The 25,488-nt window shown below is 36.0% G+C and overlaps 1 protein-coding gene across 2 annotated transcripts in view; it reads right to left on the reverse strand.

Moving 5' to 3' along the window:
* The window catches only part of LOC149569608 (uncharacterized), a 36,049-nt gene extending 11,547 nt beyond the window's left edge, over nucleotides 1–24,502 (reverse strand). The window contains exons 1-2 of one of the 2 annotated variants that reach the window (XM_089822291.1): nucleotides 24,079–24,502; nucleotides 23,777–23,910 (exon numbers count right to left, since the gene is read on the reverse strand). The gene's annotated coding sequence lies outside the window, so the exon portion shown is untranslated. Of the gene's footprint in view, nucleotides 1–23,776; nucleotides 23,959–24,078 lie in introns of those variants that run through there. The other variant, XR_016362784.1, reaches the window with a different exon arrangement.
* Between the last annotated feature and the right edge of the window lie 986 nt (nucleotides 24,503–25,488).

The following is a 25,488-nucleotide window of genomic DNA, read 5'->3' on the forward strand; positions in this document are numbered from 1 at the left end:
TCCATAATCATCATAAAAAGAGTTGAATAGTATCTCTTAAGGAAGAGTTTCCAAGTGTAATAAGAACCTGGATGAATGATACTGATCTCAAGAACATGTTTTATTTTGTCACAATTCATGATAAAAGATATAAACAATGATCAAGAGTAGAATGCTCATAAATTTCCAAACACCTGGGATTCACCGGCAGTGTAGCTATGAATTGGTGAACAGGCGCAAAGAGTAGAATGCTCATAATCTTCCAAAACACCTAGGATTCACCGGCTGTGTAGCCATGAATGGTGAAGAGGTGGAATAAATCTGAAAGAAAGCACAAGAGTTATCAAACATGAATAATTTAAATGAAATATACTTAATAGCTTATGCTCATCCCTATAATGAAACCTGTTGTCAAGTCGAGCGGTGGTGATCGGATCAATGAACCCATCTGAAATCCTTGGCCAAGGTAGTTTAAGGCACAGTTGCCATCTAATGATCACTTGATGTCAATAGCACTAGTTGTGCAAGCAAGTTCGTTTCATAACTATGCGGATAGGCTAGACTAAAAACATCCCAAGCCCAATCCCGAGGTAGGGAGGGCCATTCTAATTTTATAGAAAGTGTGGGGATAAGTATGGTCCCAAGTTGGGAGGTTAAGCCTATGTCAATGTTTCTCTTCTCACCAAAGCCAAGGCTTGCACAACCCGCTAAAAATCCATCGGATGAATCTTGTAAGTTCTTTCCTTCTTTTCTTGTTAGGCATTTGCTTATTTGTATGAAGAAAGGATAGTTGATCTTTATTATTTCAGTTGATCATAAACACAATTATTTTCAGATGATCGTTAAATTAGTTATTTCAGTTGATCATAAATACAGTTATTTTCAGTTGATCGTTAAATTAGTTATTTCAATTGATCATGAATACAATTATGTTTAGTTAATCATTTGTTAGTTTTTTTCACATGATTATGGATACAATTATCTTCAGTTAATCGTTAAACTAATTATTTTTAGATGAACATTGATATGGTTATGGTTATTTCAGTTAATTGTTAAAAACAGTTAATGTCATATGAAAAGGATTTCAGTTGTCTATTTATGAATGTTGGAAATTCTTTGTTTAAACCGTCTTTGTTTTCGATATGAAAAACCATTTGTTACATATGGTATCAGAGCGCTATGTTCAACACTGAACCTAGGGCACACTACCTTCCATATAAACCTAAAAAAAATTTAGAATAATTGTACAGATGCAAGTACGTAAAACACCCCACAAGAAGGGTTGACATCCCATCTTCCCCTATTTAATTAAAAACATGCCAAAATTTGACTATACTTGCTACTCCATGCCCCAAGATAACGGAACTCTGAACCAAGCATTGCAACGAATGAAGAAAAAGAGTCAAGTGGACTCCTGCTAGTAAAGCAGCATATAGGAATAAACTAATTCAAAACTAGAACGCTCGTCAGGGAAACTCTCTTCTGCATTTTCACAGATCCTAGATGGTGCGGGATATGTACAGATTTGAGTCAAAACTGAATGCTGAGAAGCAAGATTAGATTTTATGATGTAAATATCCTCAATAGAGGAAATTTTTGTAAATAATGCTGCCATGAATGTAGCGGAAAAGTATTAAGTTAATTAAATAAATTAGGTTAATTCATGTGTTTTATGCATTCGCAAAACCCATTTGTTGTAGGTACACTTAAAATATATATATAAATATATATAGATTCAATAAAATGACACACATTTTGTAAATTCACAGGTTAAACCAGTAAGCAAAACAAAATGAATAGCAACGAGAACGTTGCAAATTACACATGGTCCGTGAAAACACACAATGATCCACTAATTTGTTACTTCAGATTTTGCAAGAAACACAACTGAAGTTGGATAATATGGAAAGGAGAATGAATGAGATGGCAGCCCAAATGGGGCATAACCATGAGGAAACACAATCATCACCTCCTTTTAGAACAAAGACAAAAGTCTCCAGATATAATAAAAAAATCTCTTCACCTATTCAAACTGAAAAACAAAAGAAGCAATAAATAGTGGCTGATCTATCAACAGATATTAAGAAAATCAAACCACCCAAATTTGCCAGGTCTGAGTCCGGAGAGGATGCAGAGGCTTAGTTAATTGAAATGGAATGGTATTTTGAAATTAGGAACTTCTCAGAAACCTCAAGAGCGGTTTGGGGAATATACCACTTTACTAGAGAAGCTGCAACTTGGTGGGGAAACACCAAAGTTGAGCAAAACATTAAAACCAATGAGATTACTTGGGAGAAAGTTGTAACCATTTTTAGGAATCGCTAGCTACCCCAAACCTTTTATGACCAAAAACTTCTGGACTTCCAAAACTTGAAGCAAGGAGACATGACTGTACATAAGTATCAGGAGAAATTTACCCGACTATTGAAGTATGTACCACCATATCAACAAGATAAAAATCTGAATGTGAGAAAATTCATTATGGGTCTGAATAACAGAATAGGACGAGCAGTTGACGTTCTCACTCCTCAAACTATGGAGGAAGCTCTAAAGGAGGTTGTTTGACTGGAATACAAAATCAAGAAGGATGACTCCATCCGAGATAATAAAAGGAAAACAAACTAGAATATGGAAGGTGCAGATACTAGATCCCAGAAAAACAATTGAAGGACTTCAAGTATAGCAAGCCAAAATCAAAAGGAAACGGAGTCAAAGATGTTAAAAGTAATTTTAGTACAAGTAAGAATAATAAGAGTAATGAAAGGAAGGGGCCACCTTCAGGATGTTTCAATTGTGGAGATGACTATGCTAATAAATACCCCGTCAGACCCAACACCAATCAGCTGCAACGACCACCTCTTCTACAGCAACAGCAAGTTTATGTGAGGCCTCGCCCCGACCCATCGTAACATAGTGATACATTACTATTATTTTGATACTCACGACTCGAGATATCGAAACATTATTTGATGCTTTGAACATATTATATTATTTCATGCTATGTGATGTTATTTTCAAATATTTGATGTTTGTCATTTAATGTTTTATGTATATGTATGTTAATGAAATCAGTAAATGTAGGATTGATACTTTGATTTAAGAGATTTTAAATGGTTAAGAATTAAGTAGGATGAAAGAAACCCTGATTGATGTATGTTTCAATTTATGTGAATTTCTAACACGTATATATATATATATATATATATATATATATATATATATATATATATATATATATATATATATATATATATATATATACACGTGTGATTTTATGGGACTACTGATGTGTGCAATGGAGGAACAAAACTGATCTCTATGTGCTAATTTTGAAAACTTTGTTGTTCGTAATTCAAATATTTTAATTGTGAGATGTATGTATCTTTTTGTGACCAGTAAATGTTAATGTTCGTAAACTGTGTTCTTATAGTGTCACTTGACACTCGTGAATTGTGTGTTTTTGCCCTCATAGTTTGGGCATGACATTTTGGTATCAGAGCCCGTGTTTCAACACTAGGAACCTTAGACCATTATGCTTCTGAAACTTAAAACTAAACATTAAATTGTGTAGGATGCCTTCTGTTACTCGAAGCAACCGCCGAGGCAGAGGTCGTAGGGCGAGAGTTGGTAGAGTGAGACAGGAGGATGGACCACCTCCACCTCCACCACCACCGAACCCGAACTAGGACATTATAGATGCACTTCAAACTTTGATCGGTGTAGTTCAGCAGAGAGTAGTACTTGTAGTTCAGCCAGTTCAGCAGATTCTAGTAGTGGAAGCAGAGGGACCCGGAGGAGGTGGGCCCAGAGGCAAAGAGAGGACTGGGAGTCCCCCACCGAGACAGTTAGAGGGGCAGGATGAGCATGAAGGTGAGTCAATACACCAGAGAAGACCCCCACTTGACAGACCTCCTAGACATGTAAGAGATGATATTAGGGAATTGATTCGACTTGGGCCACCATTATTTATGGGTTCCACTGAGGGGACAGTAGCAGAGGCATGGTTGCAGAGCCTACAGTGGTGCTTTGGGTTACGCCCTTATGGGAGTAATCTAAAGGCACGCCTAGCAGTTCATCAGTTGAGAGGAGATGCTTCCAATTGGTGGCATCAAGAGGAGATCATAGGTGGAGTGAGGATGGATATCCTCACATGGGAGTCTTTCCTAGAAAGATTCCGAGAGAGGTACTTGTCAAAGCATTTCCGACAGAAACAGATAGAGGAGTTTCATTCTCTTCATCAGAGAGGTCTTACAGTGGCTCAGTACGAGAGCAGGTTTCTCGAGCTCCTTCCTTATGTGGAATACATGAAGGACGATAAACTACGGGTACATCGCTTTATCATAGGTTTGAATTTTTCACTTCAAGGTCCAGTTCGGATGGCCTTCCCTACCACCTTCAGACAGGTAGTGGAGATAGCACTAGTGGCAGAGGATACTCGAGGTAGACAGGAATCACGGGATCGGTCTCAGAACCGAAACTCTACCCGGCAGAAACCCCCTTGGAAAGGGAATCAGAACTATACACCAGGGTCCTCTAAGGGCCAACAGTCTTAGCAGCAGCAGCAAGAACTCTCACAGGGTTACCAGGGCTCTGAGCCCAAGCAGTGGCAATCACAGCAGGATCAGAAAGTACATACCCCACCACCACAGTCAGTGCAGACTCAGCAGTCTTCCACGGGTGGATACAGTGGGTCTCGCAGGTCAGGAGGCCCACAACAATCTGGATCACAGGATGCATGATCTTATACCCGAGGACCATGCTACACTTGTGGTGGCATGGGTCACATAGCTAGAGAGTGTCCGCAAGGACAGTCATCCAGTGGTCAGAGAGGGGCTTTTTCAGAGCCGACAGTTGGAGACATGGGCAGGTCCCACAGAGTTTTCGCAGCCACCGCCAGACTGAGCATCAGGCTACAGTTATTGAGGCTATAGGTGGAGTTGGTCAGCCAGTTAGCGCTAGAGCCTATCCATATTATTGTCCAACAGACCCTAGCTCCTCGAGGTCGAGAGCTGGACCAAGTTAGGGTCTAGTGGGAATGTCACGATGAGGTCACGATTTTTTTGGGAGGATGCAGCACGGATGCAATTTCAATACCCTTGTCTTTTGATGAACTCTAGGAGGAAGTTCATGCCTAGTGGGGAAGGATGTGAGGCCTCGCCCCGACCCATCGTAGCATAGTGATACATTACTATTATTTTGATACTCACGACTCGAGATGTCGAGACATTATCTGATGCTTTGAACATATTATATTATTTCATGCTGTGTGATGTTATTTTCAGAGATTTGATGTTTGTCATTTAATGTTTTATGTATATGTATGTTGATGAAATTAGTAAATGTAGGATTGATACTTTGATTTAAGAGATTTTAAATGGTTAAGAATTAAGTAGGATGAAAGAAACCTTGATTGATGTATGTTTCAATTTATGTGAATTTCTGACACGTATATATATATACATGTGATTTTATGGGACTACTGATGTGTGCAATGAGTGTGCAGATATTTTAGCCGAGAAAACCGACGAAGGAACAAAACTGATCTCTATGTGCTAATTTTGGAAACCTTGTTGTTCGTAATTCAAGTATTTTAATTGTGAGATGTATGTATGTATCTTTCTGTGACCAGTAAATGTTAATGTTCGTAAACTGTGTTCTTATAGTGTCACTTGACACTCGTGAATTGTGTGTTTTTGCCCTCGTAGTTTGGGCATGACAGTTTATCAGCAAAGGATACATGCAGCCTTGGACAATAGACAAGCAAAACAACAAATAGGCCTGATTGAAACTCCGAGTAAGACCTACAAGAACCCTGTCTCAATTTTAATTGATACTGGAGCTTCTGAATATTTTATATCACCTAAACTATTAAGTAGATTTACAAAGAGATCCAATTTTATGGCAAAACCATGGACAGTCAAATATGCAAACTAGTTAAGTACTAAGGTAGAGCATTGTCTGTTTGAGGCTCAAGTTGATTTTCCAAACTTCTCCACGGAATTGAATTTGTATGTAGCACCTCTTGGGTCATACAACATTATCATAGGCATTAATTGGCTCAGTGAGCATAAGGCCAAGGTGGATTATCTTGCCAGAACTGTAAATTGTCTAGATGATCAAGGTAGACCTACCAGCATAGTAGGGATTAAACATGAAATTAAATCAAAGCAAATATCTGCTATGCAACTTAAGAAATATGGAAGAAAACACTGTGAGATCTTCATAGTAAGAGTTAAAGATATGAGAGATTCTAAAAACACCACATATGGAGATGACTACATTTTTGAAGATGGAGAAATTAGAGAAAAGTTAAAGGAATCTTTCGAAGAAAAAAATCCCTATCTAAAGAATTATCAAGATGTATTCCCTGAAGAACTTCCTGGTCTACCACCTTCCTCAATCTTTGATTTTACCATAGATTTGATACCAGAAGTAGAACCCATTTCTCGAGCACCATATTGAATGACTACCACAAAATTAATGGAGTAACAAATACAACTACAAGATATGTTAAACAAGAAATTGATCCGGCCTAGTGTTTCACCATGGGGAGCCCCAGTGTTGTTTGTTAGAAAGAAGGACAGGACCATGAGATTATGCATAGATTACAGAATGCTCAATAAGGTTACCATCAAGAACCAGTATCCACTTCCTAGAATAGATGATCTTTTTGATCAAATGAAAGGAGCAATAGTGTTTTCAAAAATTGATTTGAGGTCAGGGTATCACCATGTTACATCACAATTTTTGACCTAATTTAAAATATAGCGGTTGAGGTTCACATGAAGTCAATTGACAGTTTAATTTGTTATAATCTTGCAAAATGGTAAGATGGTTAGTCGTTATAATTTCAAGTGAAGATAACAAGCTAGTTGATCATTTATCACGAATTCATGGAATGGAGAAGATGGTTAACCGTTATGATTATTTATGATTAAATAATATATAATTTAACTATGGAGAATTTCTTTGCAGAAAGCACGTCGAATGGGTGGAAGCATTGTCAGAAAAGAATTAGGCACAGGAGCATCACGATCACTAGACAAATGGGTTGAGAACCTAGCGACTTGAAACAGGATACATCTGTGGGACCCGCATGAGCCATTTAAATAAATAATTAGAGAAACATAAATAATTGAGTTAAAATATAAAACGTACCTTAAAGGATTTTATGATCTTTCACCTTATTATTATAATAGATATATTTATATAAGTGTATATAAATATAAAAATGATATGGCACCATTTTATTATAATAATTTAATAAAGTGATGTTACCCTTTAATATATTTACATGTACATAAATAAATATAAGATTATAATAATATTCAAAATATAATAACATTTGAATTATAATATTCGAATTATAATCTTCCAGCTCTATTCTTTCCATTTAAATATCTTCCATTTAAATTTCTTGCTTTCAACTAATTAACACTTGGCAAGAAAATCAATTTAATATTTAGCAATTCGAATTGTATTATAATCCTTCCAACTTCTCTTCCAACCTTTTTATTTTCTTTTCCCTCTCTTTTTCCAATAGATTTAATACTTGGAATTCGAATGGGCGAATAATCTTTTTGTAACCAATGGGAGCCAAGAAGTCATGGCTTGTTCCTTTATATGGAAGCCACGGGAAGTGTTAGACGCATTACCTCCATAGTTCCAGATTCCTTTTGCAGTTTTACTTCCAGATTGCTTTAGCCAACTTCATTGCAATATACAGTGATTTACCCCTGCAAATATCGATTAATAACTTGAACAAACAGAGCGACATCTATTCCTTGCCATGCGAGTAATTCCGGCTGAGATTCACAACTAAGAGCACTGAAAGTGACATCTCAAGCAGCTGAAGAGATCAAACAGAGTTCCATATCATCAAAACATTTCCGAATCATTAACAAGTCATGGGATTACCATTCCATTATGTTTATTTATTTCTATAGCAGCTGGCTAGGCTCAGGATTATCTTTCTTACCCATGATTACGTTATAAGTTTGCTGAATAATCCATGATATGATTAATGAATCTTCTTCTTACTTCATAGTTTCCCGATTCATCATAAAAGAGTCGAATAGTATCTCTTATGGGAGAGTTTTTCCAATGCAATAAACTTGAAATAAAAAGTACAATAACATCAAATTTCATAGCAACAATTCTCAGCATTTATCATGATGATATCTTGTTTAAATTTACAGAATGATCTTCTTTAAATTTAACCTTGTTCATGGCAAGTGAAAGCCAAGTAACCATGGTAAGGATCCATAAATTATTATGCCAATGGATATTAAAATCAATTCTGGAATATTTAAAGAACATAATCATTTAATCACAGATTGTGAAATGCTGGATGCAGGTAATCTTCTTGTATAATTAACAAAGCCAATTGCTCTGAGATCCAAACACCTAAGATTCACTGATTATATAGCCATGGAAAAGGGTGAAGAGGTGAGATGGAGTCTGTAATGACCTAGAGAATGAAAGTCAGATATGATACATTTAATCCAAAATAATATCATTTAATAGCTCACGCATGGTCATTGTAATCTCCTGCTGTCAAGTCGAGTGGTATAGATACTAGGATTGCTCGGTAGATGACAGATGTTCCAAGTCCAATTCCAGGTAGGGAGGACCTTTCTCATTAGATATTGTATAGGGAATAAAGTTATGATCTAAGGTTGGGTGGTTAAGCCCCTGACAATGTTTCACCTCTCCTCGAGTTGTCGGACATACAACAAACAAAGATAAGCTATGCATTCAATTGTTTTAGGAAACAGGTAGTTTTACTTTTATGAAGTATATGCAAGAAGAGGGTAAGATTAATTGAGTTTTCTCATCATTACAGTTATTTTACATTTAGATGTGAGAGAAAGATTTATCTAATGGATTGTTATATCAATCTTTCATTTATATGAATAATAAATATGAGCATATCTTCTAATCTTATGTTATTGCCATAGTTAAGCAATCAAAAGGAAAAGAACTGATATAGCGGTAGCTGAAGCCCTAAGTGATACAGTGGTATCTGAAGTCCTAAGTGATACGATGGTATCAGGAGCCCTAAATAATCCAATGGTAATTGATGCCTTACTTGATACAGTGGTATGTGATGCCTTAATTTTATATAGTGGTATTTAAGGGTAATTGTCATTTAATTTTGATGTGGCGGTATCAAATGGTAGTTATTATTTGATATTGTTATAGTGGTATTTGCAAACTAATCTAGATGATTGCAAAAGCATTATTACAATGATTTATCGATTCAAATTCCATGTTATTTGGTTTATAATTTCTACAATAAATTCATTGATGGCATTTTAAGTTCTTGGTTAAGAAATTTTATTTAACTGATTTTAACGGTAAATCTCATTCACATGAACATTACCGATATAACTGTCTTCCTATGGAAATGAAGTAATAACTGTATTCTATGAGTATGTTAGTTGTTAATTTAGACCCGGCAAAACGGGATGTTACACACTAGCTTTGTATTAAAAATGAAGATATTCACAAAACTGCATTTAGGACTAGATATGGGCATTATGAATTTATAGTGTTACCTTTCGGATTAACCAATGCTCCAACAGCTTTTATGAACTTAATGAATAGCATATGTCAAGATTGCCTGAATAAGTTTGTGTTGGTCTTTATAGATGATATTTTAATCTATTCAAAGAACATGGAAGAACATCAAAAACATTTGGAAAAAATTTTGCAAAGGTTAAGAGAACATAAATTATATAGAAAATTGTCTAAATGCGCTTTCTATCAAAAGAAAATTCAGTATTTAGGGCACATTATATCAGCTCAGGGAATAGCTGTAGATCCATCAAAAATCAAAGCAATTAAGGAATGGCCTATACCTAAAATGTGACAAAGGTTAGAAGTTTTATGGGATTCGCAGCATTTTATAGGAAATTTGTCAGGAATTTCTCCAATATAGCTTATCTGATTACATCACTTCAAAGAAAGGGAAAAAAATTTGTTTGGACATAAAAATGTCAATCAGCTTTTGAATACTTGAAGGAAAAGTTAACCACAACACCCATATTAAAAGTACCTGACCCACAAAAGGAATTTGTAGTTATAACAGATGCATTAGGAGGAGTAGGAGGTGTGCTAATGCAAGATGAATAGGTAATTGCTACAAATCTAAGAAATTGAAAAATTATGAGCAGAATTACGCACCTCATCATCTGGAATTAGCAACTATTGTACATGCTCTTCAAATGTGGAGACATTTTTTGATTGGAAAACCTTTTGAACTACGATCTGACCATCACGGCCTAAAATATGTTTTCACTCAACCAAATCTAAATGCTAGACAAAAAAGATGGCTAGTATTTTTAGTAGACTATGAATTCGACATAAGTTATATTAAAGGCAAGGAAAACAAGGTGGCAAATGCCTTAAGTAGGAGAAGACACATTTCTGCAATGGCTACTATAAACTTCAAATTAAGGACCAAATTTTACAACATCTAGAGCATGATGAATTTTATGCAGAGATCAACCTAGCTCTTATCAGGGACCCACAGGATTCTAAGTATTCAGAATTTAGTCTAGAAGAGGATGGATTGTTAAGATATCATAACAGGATATATGTACCCAACAAAACTGAACTCCAAAGAATGATTTTGGAAGAATCTCATTCAGCTCCGTATTTAAGACACCCTGGGGTAACTAAAATATTGTCAGATATCAAACCTCTATATATTTGGAGAGGAATGAAAAGGGAGATAACAAAATTTGTGGCAGGATGTTTAGAATGCCAAAGAGTAAAACTAGAACATCAATACCGAGCCGGTCTCTTGCACCCTACTAAAGTACCAGAATGGAAATGGCAAATAATTTCCATGGATTTTGTACAAGGATTACCTATGACACGAAATCGACACAATACCATTCTAGTAGTAGTTGATAGGCTGATAAAAGTTGTTCATTTTATACCAGGAAATCTAAATGATCGAGCACCAAAAATTGCTCATAAATTCATAAAAGAAATCTTCAGATTGCATGGAATTCCAAAGAAAATTATTTTATACAGGGATGCTAGGATAACTTCCAAATTTTGGCAAACATTATTTTCAGCACTAGGTACTAAGCTAAACATCAGTTCAGCTTATCATCCTAAGATAGATGGTCAAAGAGAAAGAGTAAACAAGGTATTAGAAGATCTTTTGCGAGTTTACTGTGTGGATCGGCAATACCAATGGGAAAAATATTTACCTTTGGTGGAATTTGCGTATAATAATTCCTATCAATCCGCCATTAAAATGACCCCCTTTGAGGCTTTATATGGCCGCAAATGTAGAACTCCTATGAGTTGGAATCGCTTAGAAGACAGGTTTATTGTTCAACCTAAAATGTTTAAGGAAATGGAAGAACAGATAATCTAGATTCATCAAAGATTGAAGGAAGCTAATGACAGACAGAAAAGCTATGCAGACACAAAAAGAACATCTAGAGAATTCTCAATGGGAGAAAAAGTACTATTAAGGGTAGAACCTCCTCAGAAGAGTACTATCAAGTTTGGTAAGAATGCCAAGTTAGCCACAGAGTATGTGGGACCCTTTGAATATTGGAGGTTGTGAACCTAGTAGCTTACAGAATTGTTTTACCACCAACCCTTGCCAGGATGCATGAAGTCTTCCATGTGTCATACCTTAAGAAATACATTACTCATCATGATCATATAATTGATTGGAACCTATTACAAGTGCAAGAACCAGGGGTGGTAGAAATAGAACCACTCAGAATACTCAAGGTGCGTAAGCTACGCTTACAAAATCGAGAGGTGACAAAATGCAAGGTCCAGTAGGATCAATATGCAGAGGAAAACGCCACTTGGGAGGATTATCATGAAATTTTTCAAAAATACCCTCATATTTTCTCTAGGGATGGAACCTGAACATTTCCTTTCTTTTCTTAAATTAAATTGATTAAGTATCGTTTAAAGTTTTGTTGTGATTTTCATCAAGGACGATGAAAAATTTAAGGGGGAATGTATGTTACATTCCAAAATTTTGACCTTATTTTTAAACTTGCTCATAACCATTGGAATTAACGGATTCTTTCATGATATTGGAAATAGGTAGTTATTTATATGCGTTGCATTAACTATTAATGAAGATGACGTTAACCATTAACTGTTATTTGATGTTAGCAGTTGCTTGATTTTGAAATTATGATTAGTAATTTGAAGTCTTTTAAAAATGTTTATACGAAATTCAAATTATTATAGAATTGTTATTATGGCAAAAGTGTTTTCATGAGTGATTGCAGGAGAAGATGGAGGGGAGGAAGCATTGCTAAACGGGATCATCAGAATGGGATGCTCGCTTAGTTCAGTCATCAGGATTGGCAGGTATGACCTTAAAATTCTTTGGTAAGGACCCGACGACTTGAACACAGGGTACATTTGTGGGGCCTGCATAAGCTATTAAGAAAATAATGTAAGAAAACATAAAATAATCTAATTAAACTATAAAACGCACCTCAAGGGATTTTATTTGATCTTTCATCATATTATTATAATATATATACGTACATATAAATATAAAAATGAAATGGCACCATTATGTTATAATAACTTAATAAAATGGTGTCACCCCATTGATATATTTACATGAACGTATGTAAATATATATTATAAAAATAAACCAAATTATAATTTTTCCAACTCTTTCTTCCAACCTTGTATTTTTCCTTTCTTTTCAACCAACTTAACACTTGGCAATTTGAATTGACAAATAATCTTTTGTGTTAGGAAGCCAAGAAGTCCCAATCACTCTCCATATATGGAAGTTGTGAAAGAGAGACAGATAACACATATTCCATATACCCGATGTTCATTCTGCTATTACATTTTTCAGAAATCTCTTTGCCTCCATAACACCCGACTTCTACATATTTACCAATAATTACTTCTGCAGATTCCCTGCAATATCGATTGTTAAGCCTTTTTCAGCAGTACATTTTCTACTCCTTGCCGTGCAAGTATTTTGGCCGAGAATCATAGATTTTATGCATTGAAGTGATGTCGCAAGCAACTGGAGGGAACTAAACAATTTGCAAGTTCTTCAAACAATACCGAATTCTTATCAGGTCATGAGTTACCATTCCATTGTTTTAAATACAATTTCTACAGTAGACGACTAGGCACTGGAATTTCTTTTTTATATCTATGATCACGTTATTTAACTTGCTGAATAATCCTTGTCATTTATAATGAATTTTCTTCTTACTTTCATAGCTTCCATAATCATCATAAAAAGAGTTGAATAGTATATCTTAAGGAAGAGTTTCCGAGTGTAATAAGAACCTGGATGAATGATACTGATCTCAAGAACATGTTTTATTTTGTCACAATTCATGATAAAAGATATAAACAATGATCAAGAGTAGAATGCTCATAACTTTCCAAACACCTGGGATTCATCGGCAGTGTAGCCATGAATTGGTGAAGAGGTGCAAAGAGTAAAATGCTCATAATCTTCCAAAACATCTAGGATTCACTGGCTATGTAGCCATGAATAGCGAAGAGGTCAAATAAATCTGCAAGAAAGCAGAAAAGAAATTAGACATGAATAACTTAAATGAAATATACTTAATAGCTCATGCTCATCCCTATAATGAAACCTGTTGTCAAGTCGAGCGGTGGTGATCGAGTCAATGAACTCCTTTGAAATCTTTGGCCAAGATAGTTTAAAGCACGGTTGCCATCTAATGATCACTTGATGTCAATGGTGTCAGTTATGCAAGCATGTCCATTTTATAACTATGCGAACATTCTAAACACCAGGATGCTCAGGTGGCTGGACTAAGAACATCCCAAGCCCGATCCTGCGGTAAGGAGGGTCATTATAATTTAATAAAAAGTGTGAGTATAAGTATGGTCTCAAGTGGGGAGGTTAAGCCTATGTCAATGCTTCTCCTCTCACCAAAGCCGAGGCTTGCACAACCTACTAAAGATCCTCCGGATGAATCTTGTATGTTCTTTCCTTATTTTCTTGTTAAGCATTTACTTACTTGTATGAAGAAAGGATAGTTGATCTGATTATTTCAGTTGATCATAAACATAGTTATTTTCAGTTGATCGTTAAATTAGTTATTTCAGTTGAACATAAATACAATTATTTTCAGTTGATTGTTAAATTACTTATTTCAATTGATCATGAATACAGTTATGTTTAGTTAATCATTAATCTAGTTTTTTCAAATGATTATGGATACAGTTATCTTCAGTTAATCGTTAAACTAATTATCTTCAGAGGAACATTGATATGGTTATGGTTATTTCAGCTAATTGTTAAAAATAGTTAACGTCGTATGAAAAGGATTTCAGTTGTCTATTTATGAATGTTGGAAATTCTTTGTTTAAACCGTCTTTGTTTTCGATATGAAAAACCGTTTGTTACATCTTTGCCTCTGGTTAAAGTTTTTGTCTATATTTTGCAATTTGCATAATTGTATGTACTTTTGACATTTGAATAATATTAAGTGAAGACTCTTCCTATAGCATTCTTTTGTTGTCTGATCTACACATGGTTGTTGAATTAAGCAAAGTCTAAATCTGTATTATTTGAGGTTATAACTAGTTAACTATGCATTTATGGGCAGAGATAAGGTCAAACACTATTTTGGTGCATCACTCTTAGGTTAGAGTAGGTAGATTTTCTTTCTATGCATTCCTTCTCCCTTTTCCTCTCCAAGAGTAGTTAGGTGCACCTTGGTAATAAAGGAAGCCGGCCTTCTTCGGAGACTCAACCTCACAGTTCAAATCCCACAACTTGGAGGTTGTTTCCATCTTTCACAAGGTTGTCCTTAGGTAAAAACTTTGGACAAGGGTGCAAACTTTTGTGATAACAATAACCAATGGCTTCTTCACAACTATTCAACAACTTATTCCTTTTAACTTCATCATTGGTTGGTTCAACATCGAGCCCATGAAAAATCCTATACAACCTCTTGATTCTTGGCAATTTGTTCATTTCAAATTTCCATTTAGAGTTATTGTAAGCTATTACATTGGAACTCAAGATTGCTCTATACAAGAGGAAGAAACAAATCAAGAGGAATGCAACCACGATTATAAGAAGATTTTCCCCGTATATTCACTAAATCAATGTCCCCTCAACAATATATGATCTTGGCAGTTTATACTTGATGAAATTTAGGATGCCACAAAAAACAATTAAGTGGTCAATTTATTGACAAAATGAGATTAATCTGATCACGCCATTGCAAAATACAAGAACAGTTATGCACTTATAGGAAACAATACACCAAAAAAAAGTCATTGTGTAGGAGTCCAAACAGAACCCAGAAGTTTCCAAACAAGAATTGAATAGTTTCACTTTTGAAATTTTTTAATTTCTATGAAAGGTAGACACCTAAAACAAGAACTAGCAACACTATTGCAAAGTGTCCAAAATTTTGCCCCAAATAAAAAAATTGCTCACAAAAAGGAGGTTGGATAATTGAGTTATGGCCTTCCAAAGTCTAACTTCTAAAAACAAGACTATATTGAAGACGACAAGCCAAATTAGGGGTATAAGCTAATGATGTCTTGCTAACATTAGCATGAGGTTAGCTGTAATATTCCCCTGCTTATAAAAATATACCTCATTTGCTAAAAAGACCCAATCGTTTTCACAAAATTGCCTTCAATTTGTCGAAGTTGTCAATCATCAGCAAAAAATCACCTTTTGGTGGTGACAAACCACTTACTAGTGGGAAAAAAGTTGTTTTTGATTTGTGGGCTATTTTGTGGTTTTAAAAAAAAAATTGAAGTAGAAATTTGTCAGTTATAATCATCAATTACAAGTAGGTGAGGTCATAGATACCACTACAATTGCAAGGCCACATGGTGCCCACAAAGGCAAGGGCATACCCTGGCAGTTTGAGAATTATGCAAGGTATGACCTTGGCTATTTTTTTTTTTTTTAAATTGAAAATTAAGTACATTATTTTACAAGTTTTTTGATATACCAATTATATGACCTAAACAAGTACATCATAGGGCATCTTTTGCACAAGCATTGAGTAGGGTATTTTTTTTGGATGCTTTTCTACTATGATCCATACGATTTTGGAGGGGAGAATGTTTCCTTCATGGCCCGAGGCAAAAGTGTCTAATTTGTTGAATTAACTATTGATCTTTAGGTTCTTGGGTCTTTTAGATCCCTAAATCCTCCAAAATTGTAATTACCTTCTTAATTTAGTGACCCAACTTCAAACCCTTGTAGTTTGGCCTTAAATATCTAATTTAGACAAGTCAAAAAGCTAAACTGAACTTTTTTGCTAAGTTATCGATTCAGATGTGGATTCTGAAGCAAATATGGGATGCAGGGATTTTTTTTGGATGCAGATGCAGGAGGAAATGTGTGTGTGTGTGTGTGTGTGTGTGTGTGTGTGTGTGTGTGTGTGTGTGTGTGTGTGTATTATATAATATATATATTTAAAAATACATATATGTACTTAATCAATCGTGCAATTGATGGACTCCTACAGTTGCAGATCAGGTATTATATATTAATATTATTGGAAAAAAGCCTTCCTCAACGATGTTGGGTAATTTGATTTCAATCGGGCCCCAAGAAAGTTCCATTTGATAACCAAAGTATTGAGCTAGAAGTTTTTTCAAAGGGCAACCATTTATGTTTTCCCATGGGACATAAGGTAATGTCATCCATTCTGGTTTCATTTTTATTGCTTTCTTGTCTTATGTTCAGGTTTCCTCCATAAGCTATGACAAGTCATTATTCCAACTTGAACGGTGAATGCTTGAATAGTAATAACAGTGGTAAGCGTTATTCAAGATGCCACCTCAGATCCGTCGTCTTCCTTGGATCACCAACCTGATCTGCAACTACAAAATGATGTTTTATACTTCGTTTTCTTTTTTGTTGATGTATCGTTAATGGTTGCAGTCAAGCAACCTCTACATGTAGTGGGAAAAAGGGTATATCGATGAAGACCTTGGCACCATCCCATCTATAAGATAGTTTGTTGGTTACATGGCTTCCAGATGCATCCAGGAGCTTGTAGCTGGCTTCCGGCCAGCTTCCATAGGGCTTCTAGGCACATCCAAAATCCATCCGCATCGGATGCAGAAGCCTAGCTCATTCCAAATGCATCAATATCCTAGCTTTTTTGGCACCTTCAATTCAATGGTGAACTTGGATTTGTACCAACATGCTCCAATATAAACCAGCAATACAAAGCCACAAAGAGGAACCCCCAAAATCTAGTATTTCTATAAGACTTTTTCTCTCCAAGTCAAAGAGCATACTTGATTTTTCAAGAAACTACAAGAATTGCACTCCTAGATCTCCCAAAATGACTAAACAAAGGCACTATACCATTTAAGATTATGCTATGGCAATAGCCACCCAAGATCTAGAGGCCTAATATAAAGCACACTAAAATGAGAAGATCAATATGACAATTATAAACTATGTTTTTCTCAAGGATGCAAATAGAATGATCATATACAATACAAGTAATGATCATATACAATACAAGTAATGTATGGGAGGCCTGTTGATGTCAGTTTTGTACCACTACATACCATATAGCAATTGAATTCTTGATATGGAATATCAGACACTCAATCCCTCTCTTGAAAAATAAATACTCATGAAGACATGAGAATAACTCCAATGTTCTTTACACTTGTGGATACTAACTCAATTATATTAATGTGATTTGTTGGTTAATCATGTGGGCGGCCTTACGTTGTTCATTCAAGGATAACTTGGACTTTTGGTGTGATGGTGATGAATCTAGCTTTGTAGAATATATGAGCACCAAATGATGTTGATGGTAATTGGGGGTGTGTCTATCAATGGTGTTTCTCCTTTTCTAACTTTCCAAGAATGAACTCCAATTACTAAACTACTTGCTGCTCTACTCCTACTCCTATGAATGGAAAGATTAGCAAATGGACAGGGATCAAATTTGATGAAAGCTTACCAGCGACTCTACCTCCATAGATGCAATGATTCGAGGGGAAAAGACTAGATTACCGCGCAAGGCTTCCTAACAAGCCACTAGGATGCTAGTGGCTTAGTTTATAGATCCCTATCAAACATCCACTAATATCACCATGCAACTATCCATCTACTCTTACTCTTAACAACTTTCTTGAAATAAAATCTACTTTAACAACTTCAATGAAATCTAGCTTTAACTATTGGAAGTAGAAACCATGAAATAACACCAAATGTTCTCTATCACCATGCAAGTCGCAACAATGATAAAGAGAAGCAATTTTGGTATTATCTTAGCAACAATTTTCTTCAACCCTTTACAAATGAGAGCAAATGGCCTTATATAGGGGCCAAAATTAAAACCAACGGTAGAGATTAAGAGGCAAAATCAACGATCCTGATTAGATCCTTAAAACCCTAATTAGGGTTGCCACTCCATCGGTCAATGAGAAAATGCCACCTCATCAATAGACCAATGAAAAAAAAGGAAAAGTGGCAACCAATGAGAAGGCACCAAAATGGTAGCCAATCAGAATTAGACACCTATCCTACCCAAGAAGAAGAAATTGCCACTTGGGGTTGCATCAAATGATCTTCTAATATAATTCTTCCCTTTTCTTTCATCTTCTTAGCCAAAGCAATGAACTTGGCTAGCCTATCGTTAACTTCCTCCATGGGAGGGCAAAGAATGTGCTTTATCTTGAGCTTAGCTGAATTCATCATGTTGCTCGCCGCTTGCAGTGTCTTCTCATGATCTTTCTCATCCTCTTTCTTATATCTAATAAAGGCATTGAGAGAGGCAAGGGTGCCCAAATGCTTCTTCTTGATGGCAACCTTCCCTAACTCATCCAACCTTGATCCAAATTCTATCTCGTTAATGTTCTCCTCTTTTTGATATCTTCAACATCGCTCATCATGGTTTAAATGGAAGTGTCAACACCTGGGCTGTGTTGTGCAATCTCACTCTATATCTCTTCAAGTATCCTCAATCTAATGGTCAAGGCAACAAACCAAGACTCCGCTGTACTCATTCCTCCTTCATCTACCAACTTGGTTTTCTCCAAATATCTTTCCGATAGCTTGATAAATGCCTATAGCCTGGGAATCGCTAAGTCCTTGATGAGAAGGAAATCCTTCCACTCACCTTCAAATATTCTAAATTTATCTGTAATAGCCACTAATGACCTGAATGTCGAGACAAAGGAAGGCGAGAAATTTCACCCATCTTGAATTGTATCATGGATCCAATCCTTGACTCCGTGTAGCTAAGCCGATATGTCTTCTGTGTTGCTCCCGCTATCTTGTGGATGGGCTGCCTAATGCAACTATTGGATAGGCTAGCAATGTCTCCAATACTTTTTTTTGGCCTCCAACTTTACAATCCTTTCGTTTGCCTTCCTCAACCTTTCTCTAATTGAAACCATGCCTTCTTGGATCTCCTCACATTCCATGTCATCCATGATTTTTCCCAAGCTATGCTCTACCATCTCATACTCCTGAGCTAAAATCTCATCCACTGCCTTGCTAACCATTTTGTATAGCATTTTGAACCTTTCGGTGACCCTCATCATCGTTCTTGATTACTTTTGACACCGTTTTTGCAATTTGTTTTTGTTTCTTGCTATCCCTCTTTTCCACTAGCCCTTGAAAATCTTCACCTGTTCGGGCAGTCACCACCTCGCCTCTTGGCATAAGCATTTGCCTTAACCATAGTAGTGTAGTGCATCTCCCCAAATCTAGATTCGGTTCGACTAACAAAGCATCACCAACAGCCTCAAGCACTTGGCTTATTTCCTCAATATCAATTGGTCTATCCTATTCTTCACTAGTGACTGTCACATCATCTCCATGTTGGTTCTCCGAGAGAGGAGAGTACTCAATATTGTCACTGTAACCACTTGATTCCGAATCAAAGCTCACCTCTACCGAGACCCTTTGTCCACTTGTATTAATCTCTTGGCTCTTAGCCTCAATTATGCTCTCCCTTGACGGTGCTGCATTTTGTCTCTTTGCTGGAGGTTCCTAATGTTCTTTGCTTTTCTCAACCTCCAAACCTCTTTTCTTGCTCTTAACTACTCCCAATCCATTGGACTCAACTCCATTCCATCCACTATATCATAATCTCCCCTTAGCACATTTTCATCATCTTCCAGTTGATCGGGAATATCAAGGCCTCTCCATCTGATTGCCCTCATCATGTCCACTGACAACCTTGAGAAAGCTAGCTTCCTCACATGAAAGTCATCCTATGCATTGGCCCAAAAATCTTCTATAGTAGGAATATGCTTGAATGTGTTTTCATGAGGCCTTGATAAGACCATTAGGATCGAATCCTTGTCTCGCTCTATACCATCCTAGATGATACAATTCTAATTCTTTCTCCGTAGCTGCAAAGGTGACAAGATTAGGGCAAGTATCATTGCCTATTCCAAATGAGAAGGTAATCCCTATCTCACCTTTAAGTTTCATCATCTTGTCATAATGCTCAAGTTGCCTAGCCAACTCTATCAAAACTATCTTGTCGGGTGGGTACCTTGGAAGTCTCTTGGGACAAACTATACTTCCTACCACTCTGAACCAACTCTGGTACTTCTTCACTTTTACTTCTACTTCCGTTGAGAGTCTCCTAGCAGGTGTCCCTTGTAATATCCTTACCATCTTCATAGCAAAGGCATCATAAAAATCTTATTGTCTTTGGTGTTGTGCAAATGAAGTTGTGGATAACACTCATGCACCAAACATTGCCCCGACCCATTGCCAATCACTCCTAAGGCCTTAAGTCTAGGATTTTCATATAATCTCGCAATCAAATAGAAAAGATAGGATCCCATATAGAATTGATTTTGATTTTGCATTGTGCTAAGTTGCAACTATAAATTTTCGCTTATAATTCTAGCCCAATCAAATTTTCTCTTTCCAGTTTCAATTTCATCAATAAAGAAGTACATCCAGTTCTCGAATTGCATACCTTGAGCCACGCCCATGATTCGGCTGAAAAGCACAAATGGATCGCCATACTCTGATTTGAAATCTGACCTGGTGAGCTTTGATGACCTGATAACTCCCTTCTTGCCTTCGTGTAACCAATTCTGCTTTAGATGAATGAAGGAAGCCCCCTGATTATCCTGAAATAACTTGGCCGCCTAATCCATCATTACCACTATCATGCCTCTATACTGGAGAATATTAAATACTTCTTTGATCACTTGTCTACCAATGTTGGCCAACACTCTCTTCCCTTCATCAAAAATGATGGACTTGGTAACAATATCAAACTGGGATGCACACTCCATTACCAATTCTAGACAAGGCAAGGTAGGAGGGAAGGCCGCCGCGTGTACAATTCCGCTCTTGTAAATCTTCTTTGCCATGGGGGATTGTCCTTCCTTCAATCTAACTTTCAACTATATCATGTTCATTGTATCAATATTGGTATCACTTATTCGCCTCACTTTCGAGAAGAAGGTGGTTTTAGGCATCATGTCTTCCTTGTCCTTTTTGGCATTCGTTCCCTTTGGGTTCTTGCTTGCACTAACATCTACCATCCTAAACACTCATTTCTGCCCCTTCATTCTATATGATATGGACTACACTTATCAATCTCCAACCTTCTTTCTATCGATGGAATCTAGCTTATTTCTGCCTCTCCAAGTCCTATCTCTACACTTATCAATCTCCAACCTTAGACTTTGTTCAATATTGAGGATAGTGGATAACAATTTTGAGATCCAACACTTAAACCAAACCTTAGCTGGTAATTGCAAACTTGAGTAATCCAAGTCTCTAGAGCATAAAAGACTTCTGATCTTTAAACAAGCCAATACAAAGACGTTATGCATGTTGACACCTTGTTTTTGGTCAATCAATAGCCTGCTTGAAGTGTGACAAAACCTTGAGCAATACGAAGCAGCATGCAAAATCAAGGGTTTGGATGAATACAAGAGCTGAATTTTAAAACCAAAATCCCTAGCCGCTGCTAACCTAAAAATGTGAATTTTCTGGAAGATAAAACCTTGCTGTACGGACTGGAAATCACTTGAAACCAATGAGCAAACCTTCCAAATCAGGCGCATCTGTTATAATACTAAAGATTTTGAGCTAAACGTGCCGTCTCAAAAGATGACTGTAATAGTCAAGAGAAAGATCACTGATGAAATGGCAGAGACTGATGTAAAACCCTCTATTAAAAGAAAAAGATCTCTGATGTGATAAAAAGTCCTGCTGTTTTACTCAAGGGTGAACTCTATATGTTGCATATGCACAAACTGAAATTAGAATCCAATCAATGCATACAAAGGTGCCCGAATACTAAAAGGAGGTTTCCCTTTTGTTTTCAAAAGAAATGTCCCTCAACAGATAGGTGCCCCCTATACATGGGTACCAATTTCATTTTTGAAAGTCCTCTTTTCACATTCTAAGGTGCATGCTATCAGTAGACTTGTGCAGCAAGCTCTCCATTTTTCAAAATATGTGTTTCCTTCTGAATGATGCATGCTTAATGATGGCATTTTGTTCAAAATTTTGTTTTTCCTCTTTTTGACATTACCTTGAGATCTTGACAACTCAAACCTTGCTAATCCATTGAAAGTAGCTCACTTGTGAATAAGATTGCATCTTTTTGTTTGTTGGCAATATGTTTGTGTTCAATAGAGTGTACAATAGAAAGTTTTTAACTTAATATTTTCTAATTCTCCTGTCAACTGGGTGTTATTCTATGTCACACAGATTTCTCACTTCAAAAATCAGCATTTACTCTCTTCTGGGAAAAAAATTGTTTGCAGTTTTAATACTTAACAGAATAAGGCAGTTTTAAAGTGATTGCAGAGGTAATTGTTATTTTCTTCCGGAAAAAGAATACTTACTTTGTAATATTATATAGTTGTCACAATGTAAAAGTAGCGAGAAGGAAAGGGTTTTTCCTTCAAATTTAAAATGCATCTCTTCATTGTTCCCTTCAGTGATCATTCTGTCAAGTTTTCATTAAAGGGAATCCAGAGTTAAAGTCCCAGGTTCTTGAACAGTCTTTGACTATCTCTTTGGTTTTCTTTGCATGGGCAGAAATGCTAAAACACAATCTATCTCCTATAAACGATCAAAAGAGTGCTGTTTGAAAACAAATTTTACAAAATTGGTCGAATTCATTACATTTAGCCATTTTGCAACAATCCCTTCATGAAAGCGGAAAATGTTTTCCTGTCCGTTTTTGAAGGGAAATTTACCCCTAGATACCATTACCAAGGGGTAACTAACCTGTAAAATCCCACATGCATTGGAAATGATAATTCTACTCAATTTTACACTTCACTCCATCATTTGCAGTAAAATTAAGCTTGGGTTTTGCAAGAAATACAAATTGATATACTCACTTCAAGCTCAATCCATTTATTCAACATCATTACAGTCTTTAATTCCTATTTTTGTTTTCTACTGAAGGTCCTCACGCAGATTAATATCATTTAACATCTACATAAACCAAATATGCCCCAATGATCTGCAAAATTAACGAAGGTGGTAAACATTACATGTGTAAAAGCAACTTCAAACAAAATCAGTGAAAATAAAACCCAAAATTAGGAACCTTAATCTGTAGTTTATGATTTGTAAATTATCTGCAACATCAAACTCCGTTATTAAGTGAAATATGGTCTGATTCGAAATGTTCATACAAGTAAATACACACAATTTTCACAAAACTTTTTACAGAAGTCTACTGAAACAATCAAACCCTAACCAACCATCATCTAGATCAAAATAAACGAGTCTCGTGAGAGAAATTTGCAGAATAGAGAAAGGTCTGCTTACCTCAAATGCCAGAAGAATGCCATTGCTGCTATAAAGTTGGAATGTTGTGTTCATCACTGTCAGTCTCAGATTTCAGCAATACTGTAATGCGCCGAATTTGACCCGAGGATCATCCGAAGTAGGCAAGCATTGACCTTTGGCCACTACTAAATTTTAAAATATTCAAAAATAACTAAATAAAAACCTAAAATATTCAGCCATTGCTGTTTACCGTATCGTACCGACTACAAAATTTTAAAATATTAAAAAATAACTAAATTAAAAATTTAAATATTCAGCTATCGCTGTTTACTATATCGTACATCGATTCCGTGTGCGTTTCAAACTGTAGTATTTTTTTCCATTCAAAAGTTGCAAACTGCAGTTTACCGTATCGGCCATCCGAAAAAGAGTTTCCCTGTGCATTTCACATGATTCCCAACATAGTTGAATAAAAAATTGTTTTGTCTCGTGTTCCCCATTAAAATACACTCATTTCATATTTCGATCTTAGCGGACACTTTTTAAAGTTTAAAAAGCTGGCGTTGCTTTGTTTAATAGAAGTACCGGTTTTGTCCTCAATCTCATTGTACATTCTAACAAAACTTAGGAGCTTTAAACAATTTTACTATGAGAAAATGTTTTTTTCCTATTTTGCTCCTTAACATATCTCATTTGCGATCTTTTTTGACAAAACGGCCTTAAATTCACCGACCCTTTACATGAAAAAATATTACCGAGAGAGCAGAGACAATCGGGGAAAGAAGCAAGCTACTATACTATAAAACTTGAGCGAGAAAGTGAAGCCGCAACAATATTAGAGTAATTTCCGAATGAAATAATGATGCATTTTCAAAGAGTAACAAGATCACATCTTTGAAATGCCCTCACGATCAAAATCACATCCCAATTGAGGTCTTAACAGGTCTGTCCACAGAATTTTTGCTTTTTGCAAAATTAGAATCCATTTATGACACTGCTGCTTGTTTTATTCTCTCAAATGTGGTCTTGGAAATCAGCTCTCCTTGGCGCTTCTCCACATATTTTATCCCACATTTGTAGACATGTTATTAAATGTTTCTGAAAACTTCGTTTCAATGGTGTTAAAGAAATTCAAATGATATATACAAATTTCTCTACTCAATTGCTAAATCCGAAAGCAATGGAGATCCTACCAATTGATGCTTGTGCTGTTTATTATTATTATTATTATGTATATTGTGTCACTATTGCTCCCTATTGCTCAGATACTTTTTCTAGCTAATTCTCTATGTTTCTCAGAAGTTCTTTTAGCTGTAATTATTATATGTCATCAGCTCTTCATGTGAAAATTCCTAATGGAGTCACTCATTATTAATTTCTTATTATAAATGATCATTAAACTGCGAAAAATAAATTTTCAGCTAATATCAAAAAATAACACAATTGTAACTTCACCAGTAAAATATAGAAAGAAATTCACAACACAAAGAACACAATATTTTTGGGCAAATCGTCCTTGGAAAAACCCTTAAGGGAAAATCAGTTCTATAGATGAGGAATTATATTAACTTCAGCAAATCAAGAGATACAAAATTTCTTGCCTCTCATTGGGAGAATTCAGATAATCTCCTAATTTCTCCTGCTGATATTCCCCACTGCTATCCCCAACGCTATCATTGTGCTCTTGCTAACACTGCAAGATTGTTTGTTATTACTGCAAACTCATTTGCTAACGCTACAAATGCTTCTAC

Source organism: Cupressus sempervirens, chromosome 3 (genome assembly GCF_028749045.1).
Source record: "Cupressus sempervirens isolate cs-2001-9-10 chromosome 3, ASM2874904v1, whole genome shotgun sequence".
NCBI lineage: Eukaryota > Viridiplantae > Streptophyta > Pinopsida > Cupressales > Cupressaceae > Cupressus > Cupressus sempervirens.